Source organism: Lepisosteus oculatus, chromosome 27 (genome assembly GCF_040954835.1).
Source record: "Lepisosteus oculatus isolate fLepOcu1 chromosome 27, fLepOcu1.hap2, whole genome shotgun sequence".
Classification (NCBI taxonomy): Eukaryota; Metazoa; Chordata; class Actinopteri; order Semionotiformes; family Lepisosteidae; genus Lepisosteus; species Lepisosteus oculatus.
Window position 1 is genome coordinate 5350717 of NC_090722.1, and position 12640 is coordinate 5363356.

At 51.2% G+C, this 12640-nt stretch overlaps 1 protein-coding gene across 11 annotated transcripts in view; it reads left to right on the plus strand.

The window, feature by feature from the left end:
* sema6cb (semaphorin 6Cb) overlaps nt 1-12640 on the plus strand; it is a 306316-nt gene that overhangs the window by 246663 nt on the left and 47013 nt on the right. For all 11 annotated transcript variants that reach the window (XM_069184905.1, XM_069184909.1, XM_069184904.1 and 8 more), the window contains one exon: nt 1726-1872. The gene's annotated coding sequence lies outside the window, so the exon portion shown is untranslated. The remainder of the gene's footprint in view (nt 1-1725; nt 1873-12640) is intronic.

Consider the following 12640-nt stretch of genomic DNA (forward strand, 5'->3'; position numbering starts at 1 on the left):
GGCAGCTTTCGGTTTCTGAGGATCGGCTCAGTGTTCTTTCAGGAGGGAGGCGGGGGGTAGGGGGAAGAGGAGGAGGAGGCACCTGTATGGAGATCTAGAGCGTAACGCTTCCAAAGTCTGCGGACGGGACACGCCCCTTTATATAGAGAGGAAACTGCTGAGTCGGGCCCAGGGGTGCTGAGTCACCAAAGAACCAGTGGCTCCCCTGTTTGGTCTCCCGAGTCAGGGCGTGCACAAAAGTAGGAGCGTGGTAGGAGCTTCTTCTGCCGAAGGTGACCTTGTTCGGGGTTGGCAGGTTCTTTTGGGTACCTATTGCCTTAATTGAACTGGTTCATCTCATCAACGGGTAAGGCTTTGTTCCGTGCAGTGAAGAAAGGAAAACAACGTTTCGGCTGTGGAGGCCTTGGTGTGCACCTTCTCTTAGCTCTCCCGGGCCCGGTTGGTGCGTGGAAGAGACCTAGGAACGATGCAGGCGGACCAGCCCTCCAGGATTGGGGTTGGGGAATCTGCACCAGCAAATCGCTGGTGTCGGTGTGACCTTGGGTTGGTCATAGCTGGCAAACGGTGTTCCTGGGTCTGGAGATCACAACTGGCTTTGAGAACATGCAGTCTGTTTCATAGGACAAACACTCGGTGGTTAAACCACACCTGGAAAACCTCCCTCATCAACACTGTTTTGTTCAGTAATATTTTTCATTGAGCCGTAATACTTTGCTTAGCGACGCCTTTTTAAAGCTCGCCATAGAAGTTACTTTTCTAGGCACCTTAGAATCTCCCCATCATTTAAAGAGCTGAAATCCAATTGAATGACAAAATAAGCCAATTATGTGGTTTAATTAAGAGTGGGTGTCGCTGGGGAGCGACGGCGCTGGGACACAGAGGGATTTCAGTGTATTTTTGCGTCGGCCCCAGGGAAGGTCGAAGCGGAGGGTTTGGCGCGGTCTGTCCTCTTTGAGGACACGTCCTGTTTCTCAGCGCCGGGCGCGCTTTGGCAACAGTGAGCCAGCGGATGCTAGTCAGGGGCAGATAATCGGTCCCGGGGGGGGGGAAAGGATCTGCTCCGCGCACATGGTCGAGACAGAAGCGGCTCTGCGTGAGCTGGGGAGAACTGGGATGTCACGCTTACGGATGCCGCCTTTTAAACAGGCTGGTGGCTCCGGGAAGCAGATGGCGTTTTTTTCGCCGATGGGGTGTCGGCAGGGTGGGGGGGGGGGGGGAGCCCAAGCAGGTCGGCTCTGGAGCCGAGCAGAGGGGGGTCTGGTAGCGCCGCGTACCGAAGCCCGGATCTCCCCCAATCTGCTGCGTGCGAACGGGCCCAGACGCGCTTTAACCCAGCAGGCTGCAGAAGGAGAAACCAGGGCCCGGCTGGGATTTGTTCACAGAGTCGCCTCTCATCGTTTCGCTCCTCGGTAACGCCGCCGTTACTAGGAGCAAAAAAAAAAAGACACAGTCCACTGGCAAGCTACTTCGCTTGTAGTGATAACAAATGAGCGGCCTCTCGCGTGGAGGTGACGTGCATGCGGTGCCAGCTACAAGCGCGGAAATGCAGGGCCTGATGCAGATGCTCACGCAGGAGGCTGGGTATTTCTCACTCAGTTACGCGGGCCTCTTCGCCTTAGAAGTACAGGTGCACCTGTCCCGTGATGTTGGCGCCCTCCTCCACAAGTCCATTGCTTTCTTTAAGTAGGAAGCCTGCTAATGGGTTTCCCTTCCTTGCTTTAACAGGACCCTGCCGAGGGGCAGATCTCTGAACTGGGGCAGGTTTCCTTTCTGCTCCCCCTGACCTGCTGCTCGGATCGGAGTGCGCCCTGAAAGGAGTTGGAGAGTCGGCGGCTGCCGTCGGGCCCCGCGGCGCACAGGCGCTCAGACACAGTGAGTAGAGCTCCTTTCAGAATGGGGGACGGGAGGCTTCTCTTTAGACCAGAGGTGGCCGGAGTCTGGGAAAGGGTGCCCAGCCGTGTGGTTGAACCTGGGCTGCACCTGGGTTTTTTCCAAGGAATAGCTGTAAGAGATCCTAAGATCCCATTACCCGGGGAAAACCGGCAGGAGCCAGATGGGCTGAATGACCAACTCGCGTTGGATGCCGTTTTGATGTCCTCTTCGGTCTCCTGCCCAAAAAGTGGCACCTCGGGTCTTGTGAGCTCTTGTGGGCTTAACCAAGCCAGTTATTCGCTTGAGTTGATGAAGAGCAGAAGAGTAGATCTTCAGGACTCGTAGAACCAGAGCTGCCCGATTCAACATTTTCCTCCTGGTCCAGGACACACTTGCACAGTGGTCCAACTATAACAGAGGTGCTGGCTCTCAATCAATAAATCAATCCCCTATCAGTCTTTTTTTTTTTAATCCAGCGCTATCTCTAATTGCTCTACAGTGCCAGTGGTTATTCGGTAAAAGATCAAAGCAATGATTTGATCAATGGCTCATGTTCATATCTGATACACTATTGACAAAACTGCGAACAGATACAATCTGCTTTGGAAGGTTTGTAGCCACTGATAAGGGCCTCTGTTCTTCTGTCTTTCAAATCCCAGGCTTTGTCATGCATACAGTAATTTCTGAAATACAAAGGGAGTAACAGGCGTAAGCCAGGTTTGAAGACGTTGGTGAATTTTAGTAGAGGGTCATAAGCAATTGAAAAATAAAATCGCAGAATGTCATTGTGCTGCTGTGCTCGGTGCCTGCAGTCAGAATCACCGGCCTGTTGGTACTCGAGAGCCCTACCGGTGGTAAAAGTCTGTGAACTCTGAATCTGCAGTCCTGTCAGACCAGAAGCCCGGAGTCGTGTCAAAGGACATTAGTTCTTAGAATGGAGGTGGACACTGGCCACATGTTTGTCTTGGGCACAGCACTCTGTAAACACTCTGCAAAGTTTACTTTTGCGTGAGTAAAAAAGAACTGCGTATCTGAGTTTCATGACACGCTTTTTTCTGTCAATTAACTCTTCATTCATTGTTTATAGCTGAACAATTAGGTTTTGAATGGATCTTACTCATCATCCTCTTGCTTGTGTGTAAGTATGGTTGCAGACAATAACAACAATTTTTTTTGTTTTTCTATCAAAGGAAGAATCACGTGAGCAATATATGAACACGTATTCCATTATTTTAAAGAAAAACGAAATTCGGGCCAAAAAGTTTAAGAACAAAGCAGGTGTCTGATCGCACCTCCAATCTTTTCTCCCATCCTCCTCAGTTCACTCCTCCGATCCTCCCCTGCGATCCATGCTCCTCCGATCGCTGTCCGGTCCTCCTATGCGATCCTCCTCTAATCTTTCCACTCATCCACCTCTGACCAAGCTCCTCCGATTGCTCTCCGGTCCTCCTATGCGATCCTCCTCTAATGTTTCCACTCATCCTCCTCCGATTGCTCTCCGATGCTCCTCCGGCCGATCGGCCGGCGCATCTGCCGCTCGCTGCGCGTCTGGTGGCGGAATGGCCGTGGAGGTGGTGGGATGATTGTTTCTGTGGCGCCCGGGAAGAGCGTGGGCGAGCTCGGTGCGCAGGGCCGAGAGCAGTGCTGCTGGCTGCGAGGCCGGAAAGAGCCGTCCCTCTTGACACAGCTGCAGGGACAAGCTGTCAGCCCCACACTTCAGCGTTTCAGCACCATTCCACTCACACTGCTGACAAGTCACTTCAGGAGCCCAGCAGATGTTAAATGCCTGCAGAGCTGCTCAATGGCTGTAATAACACGAATCGCGTTTTTTCTGCACCAGCCTGATCCCCATACGGAAGGAAATATTGGTTTCTTAAAACCCCCCAGGAATGCTGGGATTTACTTCACACAATGACACCCCCCACCTCCGTCACGGTCTCTCGACCGGGAGAGGTGGTGTATTTATCTGATAGTGGGGCTCCCTCTGAAGTCTTGGGGTCTGGGTTGTGTGTGAGCGAAAACGGTTATTTTCTCTGTTGTTACTGGCGTTATCTCCCTTTTTATGTAAGAAAAATGCTCAAAACACCCAAAAAAGTAGGTGAGGGCATTTGTAAACATTGTAAGGTGGCTTTTTTTTTTACTTGTTACATTGCTCCGGTTCGGCCTTGAGGTTTCCCAGATCGATTCAGGGGAGCCTCACACTATCCTAGCTGTTCTTCGTTCAGAGTCAATTCTGACTTTCAGCAGAACCAGAATCTTCCAGCAGGGTCTCCCAGGCTGGGAGAAATGCTTCAGCTTCCAGCAATGAGAGGTCAAAACCTGGTGACCTCAAAGGCTTTTGGGGACATTTACAGTCTGGGTGGAGCAGTAGTTAAGGGACAGGGCTGGTGGCCGGGAGCCCGTCAGAGGTCAGAGACCTAGCTGCGGCACCTGATGAGGCCAGAGTCCACTCCCTTAGTCTTCACGTCTCCAAACCAAACTGTGCAAAAAAGACACAGCAGGCAAGACGCGTCGGCGGAATCTCCTGACAGCGGCCGATTGTTCGCGTGACGGGAGTGTAGGTGAGGAATGGACTGCTGTGGCCCCCAGCGGCCCAGCCCAACCCTCCTGCCAGCCAAACAAGTCAGAATATTTCAGCGTCCAACTCTTACAGCTTCTGGGAAACTATACAGAAGAAAGGAAGAGGCCCGTTCCGCGTTTGCGCTGTAAACTGATGCACCAATGACATTAAACCTTATTCCCTCCATTATCTCTCTCTTAACAACCAAAGCAAAAAGTTCTTTTCAAGGGAGCCAAATTAATTCAGTTTTATCTCCCTCCAAGCAGTCTTTTACTTGATTTATATAAAAGACGAGGACTTTTCGACATTTCCTAGCGCTCTCAAATTTGGCAAAGGCAGGAACCAGATGGCATCGTTTGGCTGCCTCGAGGAACGAGCTGCCGTTGTGTTTCAGAAGTGATATTAATTGATCATTTAAAACCACTTGAGCCTTCGTCCGTCCCCCCCCCCCCCCCCCCCCACTTCCAATCACAACCACTATTTATAATTTATTCGGCTATCTGAAGCATGGTTTTGCGCACTGCCTGTTTTCTTCCATTCCCCCGGCAAGCGAAGCTGCACTGTGTCCGACATGTGGGGGTCACCCGGCGCCTCACGGGCTCACTGAAGTGCAGCAGATCTGCAGCAGAGCGGTTCCGATTGCCCTGGTGGTACCAGCTCTCCTGGCCTGCCTCGGTGGGCCGGTTTCCAGTTAGTGAGCGGCTGTCCGCGCCGTCGGTTCAGGGAGAAGAGGGGGAAGTCCGTGGCGAGGAGGGATTGTGTACGCCTTTGACGCAGGCCGCTCTCGACCTGTGCAGGAGCAGGACTCTTCTCCCCAGGCCCTGCAGCTGGGTAGCGGTTCGGCCTGGAGCTGCTAGACGGCGCTCCGTCGGTCTCCCCGTCCCGACAAGGTTCGCCCGCGCCAGCCCCCCGCTCTGTGCCCTGCTGCTCGGGGAGGAGGGCGAGGGAGCGCCCGTCTGTCACCAGCCTTCCCTGCGGGGCGGGGGGGCCCTTCCTTTCCCAGGAAGAACAGAAGAGCCGGACAAAGTTGAAACCGGTCCTTTCCGTTTCTTCCATCTTTGCAGGTGTCCCGTGTTTTTTTTTTTCCCTGCGCGGCGCCCGCTGACAGGTTGATGTCTCCCATTGTTCTCCGGCGCTCTCCCTAATTGCCGGCGTGCCAGGCGTCAGGCAGGTGTCAGCCCTGCTGCAGGAAAGAGCTCTTGCATCTGCGCTGGTGACAGTCTCCTATTTTTAGGAAGGCGCCCGCGCGCTCGCCCCCCCCTCCTCCCCGTCTCCCCGCTGCTCTTGAGGTTTGAGCAGGAAGAGAGGTGCCTGACAGGAAGCAGGTGGGCGGCGTGAATGGGGGCTCGACGAGGGGCTCGCCCGCCTCTTGCGAGGAATAGAGCACCCCCAGGGCCGGGGCCGAGACCAGAGGCCCGCTTCTTGCCGCGGGGGCGCGGTGGGGTGTGGGGGGACACGGGAGGGTCAAAGGGACCGCTCGGGCGAGAGAGAGGCTGTGCGGCACCCCGAAGAGCACAAGCGCCGCTCCCCTCCTCCTCCTCCTCCTCCTCTGCTCTTCGTCCGTTTCTTCTCGTGATCAATGCGGCTTTCTTCCCCGTTTCTGAACTCTTTTTCTTTCTTCCTTCCTTTCATCTCCGGCCTGCTGTCTGTCCCGCCCTGTCCCCTGATCGCTCGTCTCCCGCCGCCGACGACCCCCCCTCCCAGAGCTCCAGAAAGTTTAAAAAAAAAATCGATTTTGCATTTTAATGCTTTTACTGACGGCCGGCGGAAGAGGCCTTTCAAAGTGTTTCTCTGGTCATGCTGTCGGCGTTGGAAAGCGATACAAATCTTTCAGAAGACTGCGTGGAAAGGGTTTTTTTTCTTTCTTAAAAAATTTCGTCAGAACTTGGGGATGGGAGGGGGGTGGGGTGCAGATTGGTGCCACTTCTTGGGCGAGGAAAAAAGGAAAGGAAAATGCGGGGGGGTGGGTAATTGGAAGTAAAATACCAACAGCTCATACTTTTATTCTGTAATGGTTGGGACGACATCATTATTATTCAGCTATGCCCTGACTAGGATTCCTTACTGCCGCCTCTTTGCGAAGGACTGAAGCATTCCTGGCTTGGCATGCGTCGCAGAGGCGAGAAATACCTTAAATACCTTTGATGACTAAGGGCAGTGGTGATTAATGGGGGGGGCGAGAAACCACAAAAATGGTCCTGGAATATAAATGACAAAAGTCATTTTCAGCCACCTGCCAGCCTATTCCCTCCCCCCCACGACCTTCCCACCCCAGAACAGAGGGCAGAGCTGAATACCAGTGGGGTGAGAGGCAGGGGGTCAGGGGGTACCGACTGTGAAGATCCGGCTGTGACGGCGCAAGCAGTGCTGCCTTGGAATAAAATCACAGCCTCGGGGAATAAGGAAAGGAAGGGAAGCTAAACTGAGTTTAAATAGGTAGGACAGCCAGCTTTAATTCTCCATAGGCGCAAGCGTCCTCTTTTGCTTAAATAATGGGCATCTCTGATCACTAGTGCTGTGAAAGAGAATCCTGCTTCCTGCTAGCTTGGTGAGCCTGGGAACACCAGTGGTTTCCCACATCGGAAAAGAGCTGCAGGAAAGCTGAATCCGAGGCTTGTAAATTCAATTCCTAACTTTGTTGAAAGGGGGTAATTATTACAGAACACCATATACTTAACATAAGCATGCTTGCAACCCACTGTAAACCTGAAGTATGTGTCATCTTGGAAGGATGATTACTGTACATTTACAACTAAATGATTTTAATAACGGGTCTTTTTTTTTACTAAAATATCCCACAGTGCACAAACACTGTCCTTGAGGGAGGTTGCTGTACATTTTAAATATTGTATGTTCTTTATTTGGAGATCAAAGGCAAAGAGATTCTGTCCCAGTGGAAATGTCCCACTTCAGCTAGTTTCTGTTGTTTTATTTAGTGTTAAACCGCATCAGTTTTCCTGCTATGTGAAGTACTGTACCATAGGAGCATCAGGATGCTAACGAAAGGAGACCATTGTGTCCATCCAGCCCAATGGCTAATTGATCAGTAGCTGATTGATCCCAGGCAGTTCTTGAAAGAAGCCAGGGTATCGGCTTTAAAACGTGGGATTTGTAGTGTGCTCCACACTCCTACTGCCCTTTGTGTAAAGAAGTGCCTCCCGTTCTCGGTTTTAATTGTGCTTTCCCTTAGTTTCCACTTGTGTTATCTGCTTTGTGTTTCACTGTTGATCCTGAAGAAATCCCAGGGGAAAAGATGACTTTTTCAGTGCCTCGGAGGATTTGTGAATACCTGAGTCGGAGAGGTTTTAGAAAGGTTTAGGCTTCTCTGTCCAAGACTAGGTGGCCAAGGAAAGCGATGCACATCCTTCATTGTGTCAGAGTAAGATTTACCTACAGAAGCTACCTGCTACTGTAGCTCTTCAATGGCCTGATACTGTAGGAGATTAGCAGTGTTTTGTATCTGTGAAGCTGTAACCAAAATTGTATCAAGTTTTCTAAATGCATGACCAGTGCAATTTTAACATGATGTCCCTTGATTTTAGATTCTACACTTCTAACTGCATATCCTTCTATACCACTTGCTTTATTATTCCTTCCCTGTGATTGTGTCTGCATGGCTCAGGGTGGCTTTGCTGTTCTAGTGCAGAAGGCGGAAGACTGAGGTTTTGGTCTCTGATTTTCTTATTTGTGTTTCACAGAGAGAGTACGAAAGAGGCACACAGTTGCCTCATTTGTCTGTCTCTCCTAAGCCGCAGTTCGGTATTCTAGCCCGAGTCAGAATGGCATAATTTATGCACTGCTAACTCATTCCTATCCTCCACCAGCTTAGTCCTGTGTCCCTTTTCACCTCTGGCATTTAACAGTGGTCTTTAGTTCTCTGGCACTAAAACTCAAGTCTCACCCTGCTCAGTAAAGAACTGATAACGAGTGGCACTCAGAGAGCAAAAGGATACCCTTTGTTTCTCCTCACCCAGAGTTTCTGCTTCTTCATAGTGCAGTTTGTTTTGCATGCTTTACCCTGTGAGACAATTAATTGTACTTCGCCTAAACACCATAAGCCTGCTAAACCCCTCTTCTCTCTCTTCCCCGAACCCGGGGGTTGGGCTCGATTCCGCAACCGGAACCGGGCGTTTGGTTGGCTGTGTGCCGACAAGCCAGTCAACCTCAGACCCCAAATTCCCTAACCGAGCCCAAGACAAGCTGAGCTTGGGAACTGAACACTTCCCAGGGCTCGGTCAGTACAGAGCTGGGATTTGGAGATGTCGAAGGACAGCTGGGTTGATGTTTCAAGAAGTGGTGCTGGTAGACCAGTAGGTGGTGCTCTTTCTCCCTCTGCATCAGAAATCCCATAGCCAGTGCCTCCAGTATGCTGACTGGGGGAAGGGGTCTGGGATGCTGTGCTGTAGGAAGTGTTTTTTTTTTCCTATTAAACACCAGACAGATGTATGTGAAATCTGCTGTACTTTTCTAAAGACCTAGGGTTCCACCCCAGTACCCTGACAGATCCCACTGTGAAGCAGTTGTCGTAAATCCCATCTCAAATCTTGTGTCCCTGGCTGGATGATCCCTGGCTTTGCCCGCTTGTGAGCTGTGTCGCTGGGCTGGTGATGCAGACTGAGCTGTATCATATTAGAAGTAGAGAAATGATGTCGCCTCTCCCGGAAAAAAAACTCTTGTCTAGCCTGGCAGTCACACTCCTAACAAATTTTCATGACATTGCTGGGCAGAGGTCTTGCAGGGGAGTTGAACCAACACACTTTAACATAGCGTCTTCCAGAGCCCATGACTCTTGGGTCTGAAGCAGCATTGGACTCCTCCGCTCCTCATATACTGTAGTCCAACAGATGGGGCTTGTTGTTGGCCTTTATAACCCCCGGCACATTTGCTTACCATTATCAATCTGAGCTTTGTGTGGGGGGAAAAAAAAGAGCCTCTATCAGGTGAGCACCGAGTCATCTTGCTGGGCGTGGACCAACGCCATTCATTCTGTAATCAGACCCGTGTCCGTAAATTGTCTTTTGCAATTCCTGCCCTTATCCGCTTCGATGCCTGTTCTTCACTCTGACGTGGTAATTGTAATCAATTGGCATTTTCTTTCATGTCTCTCTCGTGTGTTCTGTTGTTTTACTGCATGCTTCTGCTGAGCACTTGAATGACTAGACCAGCGAAGGCACTCGTGTCTTCAGAGCACAATCCAACTGGAAAACGCCCTCCAAAATATTGGGAGTTCCCGTGCAGTTATGAACCACCGAGTAGATCGTTTGGAGTGATATGACTGCAGACCACCAGAATTCCCAGTCCTGGATCCCATCCTTGTCTTCGACGGGGACGGCACTGTCTGTTCGTTAACCAATAAATCAATCAATTGGTCCAGCTACAGTACGTGAGGGACTGATTTATTGAGCCATTTTCCTTTTCCTGGCAGCCAAAAGCGGTGTGTCTGTATCAGGGTATAGTTTACATTCATAACGTAGGTCAATCAAAGAATAAAAGCCCCATGCTGTCATCAAACATTTCATTATGGAAACCACTGAACTGAAAGGGCTTTTCTGGAACTCGTGTTTTCTAATGTTCCGAATTCAGTGTTCATTTGTTCTCTTGATTTCTGCATCCATCATGGTCGGTGTGCTTGAGTAATGAGCAGAAAATTGCAGGGCGTTGCGACCGGGCTGTATTGGCGCACTCAGCGCGTTCTGGGTGCAGCGGATTTTATCTTTTGTCGTTTCAGCTGATGCATTTGTATGCCCGTGCGCGCATGGTCATCTCGTTTCTTTTCAGACGTGGAGCGATTTTACACCTGAGCGATTAAAATCACTGCGGGTCTAGCCAGGCCACGGAGAGTTCTGCGAGGACCACACAGGAGAGAGCAGGGGCAGAGAAGCGTTTGATACACATTTTCCCACTCGAATGAGAAACGGGCCCCGGTGCTGCACAGCCTCATTACTGCACTATCAAAACTCTGTAACACCGTGGCTTCTCTCTATTCGTAGGCGGCAGAATTCTCACCTTGCACCCCGATCTCGTCAGATCTCAGATCCGAGACGCAAAGCAAGGCCAGGCCTGGTCAGTACTGGGGTGGGAGTCCTCCAGGTTCAACCACAGTCAGTGGTTTTGGTAGACCAGTATGTGGCGCTCTTGCCCGAGGACTGGAATTTCCAGTTCCATGCCCCAGTAGGACTGTGCGATTAGGGACACTGTTCTGTCGTAGGTGTAGTACTCCAGATGGCATGTTAAACCTAGTACCTGACTACTGGTTACTCCAGGACGCTGTCGGTAAGAAAAGGGTGCTGACCCTGGTGTCCTGACTACTGGTCACTACAGACCCCAGGACAGTCAGTAAGAGTGGGGTGTGGACCCTGGTGTCCTGACTACTGGTCACTACAGACCCCAGGACACTGTCAGTAAGAGTGGGGTGTGGACCCTGGTGTCCTGACTACTGGTCACTACAGACCCCAGGACACTGTCAGTAAGAGTGGGGTGTGGACCCTGGTGTCCTGACTACTGGTCACTACAGACCCCAGGACAGTCAGTAAGAGTGGGGTGTGGACCCTGGTGTCCTGACTACTGGTCACTACAGACCCCAGGACACTGTCAGTAAGAGTGGGGTGTGGACCCTGGTGTCCTGACTACTGGTCACTACAGACCCCAGGACACTGTCAGTAGGAGTGGGGTGTTAATACTGGTGTCCTGACTACTGGTCACTACAGACCCCAGGACAGTCAGTAAGAGTGGGGTGTGGACCCTGGTGTCCTGACTACTGGTCACTACAGACCCCAGGACACTGTCAGTAAGAGTGGGGTGTGGACCCTGGTGTCCTGACTACTGGTCACTACAGACCCCAGGACACTGTCAGTAAGAGTGGGGTGTGGACCCTGGTGTCCTGACTACTGGTCACTACAGACCCCAGGACACTGTCAGTAAGAGTGGGGTGTGGACCCTGGTGTCCTGACTACTGGTCACTACAGATCCCAGTACACTGTTGGGATGAGTTGGGGTGTTGACCCCGTTGTCCTGGCTAAACTCCACTGGTGGCTGTGCAGCCTGACCTCCCTAAAGCTCCACCCCTGGTCTGTGTGCAGGGGGGGCTGCTGGTGCAGAATAGGTGCTGTGAGTCTCCCAGGTGGCGCGCTTCAGTGGGGCTTGAAGTGGGGCCTCTTCTATATGTAAAGATATTTTTTGGTGGTCCCTTGGGATGAAAAAAGAGCTATATAAATGCAAAGAATTTTTCCAATTAATCTGAGTTTATTTTCCCTCCTCCACCGCCGTTCTGAACGATCATGTATCGGAACAGTTGGATCCAGGCCCCTCGGTACTTGTCAGTACGAGTACTCAATTCTTATTCCCTCGGCCTCCTGGAGGTTATTACCCTCGCTGTTTACATGGCCCCCACCTGAAAAGAAAAACAATTTCACGCTGCTTTGCTCAGCGAAGGGCGTTTTTTTGTGTTCTCACTTTGGCGAAATGTCTTTGCTGATGGCGATGGTCAGAGCCGTTTGGAGCGAGAGCGGGGGCGGGGGGATAGAGTCAATCGTTCTTGTTAAACTGGGACATAAAGGTAAAAAAAAATTTAAATGCAGTGGTTTCAAACATTCGTCTGCAAAAAAAAAAGTCTGTGCTTGGGTGCTCGGTCAAGCCATCACCGGCAAGAGCTGTCCTGCAGCCGAGGACGGAGCTTCTGATTAACGGCAGTGATGCAGCTGGAGAGAGCTGTGCTCATGCTTTTTGTCCGCTGAGATGGTAAATGGAGGCCATGTGGTCATCACAGATCCTGCGACAAGTGGGCCGGAGACGGTTCCCGTCCCAAAGTCCACTTCCTAAATTTTCCCGAATCGGTTTCCCTGCTGTGGGCTCAATGACTCAGCCCTGGTTGGTGTTCGGAGGAAGCTGCTCCCTTCTTACCTGTAAAGAACGTTGAGGATCCTTCATGATGAAAGGCGCTATATAAAGCCAATGAAGGAGTCATATTTGCTGTGCTTTAATGTTGCAGTGGGCAAGCCTAGGTGAGCGTGCCACCACATGGGCTCAGGCGAAGAGCAGTGTTCGAGTCTGGCTGAGTAGCAGTACGGTGGTGCTGCAGCGCTTGCGATTATTACACAGTGATCTATAATTCCCCTTAATTGTGTATGACATTTTTTTTCTTTGTTCAACTTAATCAGATACACAAAGCTTTTATCGTCGTGTTAGCAAAGAAATGAAGGTCCCTAGTGA